At 38.2% G+C, this 6,647-nt stretch overlaps 1 pseudogene; it reads right to left on the reverse strand.

The window, feature by feature from the left end:
• Positions 1 to 5,898: 5,898 nt before the first annotated feature.
• The window catches only part of LOC102866133, a 1,894-nt pseudogene continuing 1,145 nt past the window's right edge, over positions 5,899 to 6,647 (reverse strand).

Genomic DNA, 6,647 nt, shown 5'->3' on the forward strand with positions numbered 1-6,647 from the left:
TCATTCTGGACTTCTGTCATGACAACAGTATCTAATCATATATTCCTTTTAAACAGTTCTCTGTCTCCTCTGTTTCAATGCAGTATACATTATTTATCCCCTCTTAGTTTCCCCTCAACACTGATATCAGTCCCTCTTTACAACAGTGCCACTATGCTGTATTTGTTCTTTTGTAACTGAGATATTTCACTAAGCATGTCCTCCAGGGTCATTCATTTGTGTAATATTTCATAAGTTCCTTGTTTTTCAACACATCATAGTATTCCACTGTATGACTATATACAACAGCTTCTCTATCCATTAATTTGTTTATGGGCACTTAGGTTGTTTCAAACTCTTTGCTATTGTGAACAAAGCAGCAATAAACAAGGGTGTGCATATATCTGCGTGAGTGGTAGTCATGGTTTCTCTGCGGTATATTCCCAGTAGCGGAATTGCTGGGTCAAATGGTATTTCTTTTTTGTTATTACAGCTTTTTTATTTTCTTTTTAAATTATTATTATTATTAATTTCAATAAAAATTTACAAAGACTTTGGATTTCCATTCATTCATTGTTGCATTTTTCTACCCTCCCCACGCCCCCGCCAGTATACTCCCCTCTTGGAAAAGTAAAAGAAAAATTCTTTCATTGTTTTACAATCCCTCCCCCCAGGGCCACTCCACTATATTCAGCGTTTGCTCTGGACTCCTGTCATGACAAAAATACCTATCACATATCCCTTTTAAACAGTTTTCTCCCTCATCTGATTCAATGCAGTATACATTATATAACCCATCTTTCTCAGTCTCCCCTCAACCCTGGTGTCAGTCTTGTTTTACAACAGTGGCTCCATACAGTATTTGTCCTTTTGTGACTGAGATATTTCACTCAGCATAATGTCCTCCAAGGTCATCCATTTTGAATGATACTGCATGAGTTCCTTGTTTTTCAATGCAGTGTGGTATTCCATTGCATGAATATACCATGACTTCTCTATCCATTCGTTTGTTGATGGGCACTGAGGTTGTTTCTAACTCCTTGCTATTGTCGACAAAGCTGCGATTAACATGGGTGTGCATTCAAATATTATCTCTATTTGCCACTTATTGAGAAAGCATCGTACAGCCTTCCATAGTGGTTGCACCATTTTACACTTCCACTAACAGTAAATAAGGGTTCCAGTTTCTCCCCAACCTTGGCAGCATTTGTTGTTTTCTGACTGTGGTGAGATAATATCTCATAGTTTTGATTTGGATCTCTCTTAGAGCTAGGGATTTTGAACATTTCTTCATGTGTTTGTTCACCATTTGAATATCTTCTTTGGTGAAGTGTCTTTTCATATCTTGTGCCTATTTTTCTATTGGATTATAAATTCTAGATTAAGTTCCTTATCAGATGCGTCATTACCAAATATTTTTTCCTAGTCTATAGCTTCCCTTTTTACCCTGTTGGAGAAGTTTTTGAATGTGCATAGGGATTCTTAGAAGGTCCCATTCATCTATTTCATCCTCTCCTATTGTAGGTTTTTCTGGATGCTTGGAAAACTATTTATGTTGTGGATTAGGACTTCTAGAGTTCTCCCAAGCTTTTCTCTAATGAAGTTTATAGTCCTTGGTTTTAGTCCTAGGTCCATGATCCACTTTGAGTTGATTTTTGTATATGGAATGAGGTGTGGATCTTGCTTGATTTTTTTACAGATAGTTTTCCAACTTTGCCAACACCATTTATCTAAAAGGCTGTCGTTTCCCCACTTATTTCATCTCCTTGTCAAAAATCAGTTGACCATAGGTAGATGGGCTGATTTCTGGGTTTTCGATTCTATCTCATTGATGTGTCTGTCATTGTACCAGTCCCACACTGTCTTGACCACCACAGCAGTACAGTAGGATTTAAAATCAGGGAGTGAGATGTCACCTTCCTTGTTTCTCTTTTTAAGCAGTGCTTTGCTTATTCAGGGCCTCTTTCCATTCCAGATGAAATGGGAGATTGCCTGGTTAGCCTTAGATTATTTTTTGTTCTTTTTGAAGACACGTTTTTTATTGGTTTGGATACATTCATATTTCATATACATTGTATTTCATAGATTTACATTATGTTTTATACAGTGTTTCTTTTACACTGTATTTTATATTTATATATGACAATCATCTTACTAATAAACTACATTTTTAAAGTGTGTGAAAATATGGAACTCTTCATGAATTGTGTGTCTTCCTTACACAGGGGCCACGCTAATCTTCTCTGAATCACTCTAATTTTGGTACATGCGCTGACTGTGCAAGCACTTAGTAACTGATTTTTGTGTTAAAAAGTAGGGAAGAAAGAAACTACAGATTTGATTACAGATTTCTTTCTTTTTCTTTTTAGAACTGACAATTTTATTTATGATGGCAACATACAAGTGCCCACACTCATGTTCTTGAGCAAGATAAAGACCTGGCCCAGGCCTTGTGCATGTCCTTGGGATTCTGGGAAGCAAATTTCTCTGGCAGTTTCTTTTACATGCCTTCATTCATTTCCTTAAATTCTTCCAAGGCCTCTGTGGGTAGAGTGAGCTTGTACTCTTCCAAGGATATGCCACTGAAGCTTATTTCTCTGGGGTGTGGTTATTTGTGTTTTTAATTCTTTGAATGGAATCTTATGTATCTGATCACAAATATCTGCAATCACTTCCTCCTCCTCACTGAACCTGCATTTTTAAAGGGGGAATCCAGCCTTCAAGAAGTCGACTATGGAGTTGGGAAGTCATTTCCCAGAGGGGTAGAAAAAGTGCAAGTTGAGTAGAAAATGCACTCAAGGGCAAGACACCTTCACAGAACTTCTCTGCTGAATCCTAGTTAGCCTTTTGCCACCACAGTAAGAATACTGCATGATTAGTGCGGCAATGAATGAATGGAAATCCAAAACCTCTGTAAATGTTTATTGAAATTAATAATAATAATTAAAAAAATACTCCATGATTACAGATTTCTTCATTTGGTAAACCCTGCAAATGATGAGTAAATTCTAGTCCTGGCTCTGGATAGTGGATTTCAAACATTTGTTTTGGACTTTCTGCTAAAGCTGTGCACATATTATAATTTTTAAATTTTATTATTTCAAGAGATATGAAGGTATAGAATAAATGTTTATGTCATTTCTTAAGCAGTTATGCTCGTAGTCAATAAAAGAAGGCTCTCCTTATTGGCACAAAAAGTTGTTGATTTCCTGTCTTTCTTCATTCCACATCTTTCAGAAAATGACTCATCCTCTGGGATGTATCTTTTTAAGTAAAACTGTCTCTACTTTCACCTTAAAAAAATTTTTAAAAGGTGGTGAGTCCCTCCCTTCTCCCCCAATAAATGAAAAGACTTTTGAATAAATGTCTTGTGTCATTGAATAAAAGCCAAAAAAAATCCCTTTATTTCTACTTAAAACAAAAAAAACACCTCTTTTCTAAGCTGAAGTAGGATCCACATCTCACACTGTACACAAAAATCAACCCAAAGTGGATGAGAGACCGAGAAGTAAAGCCCCAAACCATACAGATCAAAATCATAAAGAGACAAAATGGAACCATATTCAGAAGACCTAGCCTATGGTATCAATAGGCTGACAAATACAGTCAGAAATTCATAATCAGAGAGGATAATATCGATGAATGAGTCCTTCTAAAGAGTAAATTCGGGAGTGAAAAAAAAACTCTTTGCAATACGGTGAAAATAAAACCTACTGACTGGGGAAAAAGCATTTGGCAATGTCATCTCAGATGAAGGATCTCACAATGACAATTTGCAGAATACACTACAGGGACTTCACAAGAAAAAGAGAACTCAATTACAAAATGGGCAAAAGACATGGAAAGACATTACACACACATGAAGAAATGCTCAAAATCACCAACAATAAAAGAGATGCAAATCGGCCCCAATCACTGAGCCGCGGCTGAGGATTCAGCTGCCTCCCCCTCGAGCCCACTCTCTTCCAACGCTCAGTCTCCCCTGCCCATCTTCTCCCGCCACCGCCTTCCGCAGGCCGTTTCCACCAAGGAAAAGGAATGGTATGTCAGCTATCCAGAACCTCCACTCTTTCGACCTCTTTGCTGATGCAAGTAAGGGTGATGACCTGCTTCCTGCTGGGACTGAGGATTATATTCATATAAGAATTCGACAGAGGAACTGCAGGAAGACCCTTAAAACTGTCCAAGGGATCGCTGAAGGTTGCCTGCAATTATACTGTAATTGAGCCCCCAGAATACGGAGAAGTAATTGAGCTACAGGGTGACCAGCACAAGAACATATGCCAGTTCCTGTAATGATTGGACTGGCTGAGGACGACCAGCTGGAGGTTCATGGATTTTAAGTGCTTGTGGCCCACTGAAGCTTATGTGAGGATTTCCTTGCAATGAGTAGAAAATTTCCCTTCTGTCCCTTGTCACAAGTTTAAAACGTCACAGCTTGTATAATGTTACCAATTGGGGTCCACTTTTAACTTGGACTAGAGTAACACTTTCATGCAATAAACGGAAAAGAGCCAAAAAAAAAGTGAGATGCAAATCAAAACCCCAATGAGATATCATCTGACACCAGTGACAGTGGCAAAACTTAACAGGACAGCAGATAATAAATGTTGGAGAGGCTATGGAGAGATTGTAATTCTCACACACTGTTGGTGGGATTATAAAATGGTACAGCCAGTCTGGAAAGCAATTTGGTGTGTCCTCACAAATTCCATATAACCCAGATTTTCCACTGCTAGGAATATATTCCAAGGGAAACAGAACAGAGACACAGAGATCTGTACACCAAGGTTAATAATAGTATTATCCACAATCACAAGCACATGGAAATAGCCCAAATGTCCTCAACTAATGACTAGATTGAGAAACTGTGGTATATTCACATGATGGAATATCATATAGCACTCAGGAGCAACAACTTCCAAAAATACTATATAACATTGGAGAGGCAAGAGGGCATTATTTTGAGTGAACTAACTCAATCTTATAAGAATAAACACTGCATAAGGACATCATTGTAAAAACAGAAGGATAAAAAATAAAATATGTATGGATATCCAAAGAGGGAAGGAGAGGTGGCAGGGAGTCTGAGGAGGGGTGAAGGAATCTGCAGGTCACAGAGTTTGATGGATGAAGGGAGGGGGTGAAGAAATTAGGAAAGATTCTGTGGAAATCTGAAAAGATGGGGTAATAGTGGGCATCAATGGTGAAAAATTTTAAAAGACATAATGCATAGGAACGATTATAAGAAACACAATGTGAATGGAAAAAGAATTTTTTTTAAAAAGACCAAAGGTGGGGGGAGGTGACTCTTCTGTATGTTCACTTGATACTAAATATTGAAGAAATGTAAGATGACAAAACATTTGAAAGGTTTAATATTTGTTTAAAAATCTGTTCAAAAGAACATTATTTTAATGTGTTAAAGCTGATTTATTAAAGAATGTTTATAGGAAGGTAACTTATGATTTGCTATTTTTTTTTAAAAATGGGGTTTCTTCATGCTACAGAAGGAGAATTGATGCCTTTGAGCTGTGGTGTTGGAGAAGAGTATTGAGGGTACCACGGACTGCTAGGAAAACAGATTCATTCTGAAAAGGGTTAAACCGGGTGGCTCCTTGGAGGCAAGGATTCTGAGGCTCTGCCTAACATACTTTGGACATGTTGTAAGGAGAGATTGGTCCTTGGGAGGGTGGAGGGACAGTGCAGGATGGGAAGGCCCTCTACGAGGTGGATTGATTCAGTGACTGGGGTAATCGGGATGGGGGTATCAGAGACAGTGTGATTGGCACAGGACAGAGCAGAGTTTAGGGCTGTTGTACATAGGGTCGCTATGAGTCGCAAGTGACTTCACAGCACATAACAATAGCAACAACCGTAATAAGTGAGTAGAAGCCGCTTCAAAGTTATGAACTCTTTCTATGGAATTCTCTGACAGCACAGTACAATGGAGTCTGGTAAGTTTCTCTTCAAAAAGCTAAGAGTGATGACAGAGGATGACATATAAAAGCCATTTCGCCTCTTTAATTCTGTAGTATTGGAGGCAGTATTTTTACCATTACAGGCTACAATTTTCACTTTATCCACTTTAATAAGCTCTGTCACTTCTCTGAATTCAACATCATTCAAAACAAAAGTCCTCACATTATCGCAGAATCTGTATGTATTTAAAGAGGCCCTTAAATTGACCCAGGCAGATATATGCACACTCATGTTTATCGTGGCTTTGTTCACAATAGCAAAGAGTTGGAAACAAACTAAGTGTCCATCAACAAAAGAATGAATAGAGAAGCTCTGGTATATTCACACAATGGAATACTACACTGCGTTGAAAAACAAGGAACTCATGCAATATTATTCAAAATGGGTGACCCTGGAGAACATTATGCTGAGTGAAACAAATTCTGCATAGTGCCACTGTTGTAGAATGGGACTGACATTGGGGTTGGGATGAGACTGAGAAAAACTGGATAAATTATGTATACTGCATTGAAACAGATAAGGGAGAGAACTGTTTAAAAGCGATATGTGATTGGGTATTATGGTTATGACAAGAGTCCACAATGAAGGTTGCATAATGGAGTATACTCGGGGCGGTGGAGGGGGGTGGTGTGGAAATTGTATACCAATGAAGGAATTTTTCTTTTACTTTTCAAAGAGAAAGCGAA

This window comes from Elephantulus edwardii, unplaced genomic scaffold (assembly GCF_000299155.1).
Source record: "Elephantulus edwardii isolate Elephantulus edwardi_28Jun2011 unplaced genomic scaffold, EleEdw1.0 scaffold00184, whole genome shotgun sequence".
NCBI classification, from domain to species: Eukaryota; Metazoa; Chordata; class Mammalia; order Macroscelidea; family Macroscelididae; genus Elephantulus; species Elephantulus edwardii.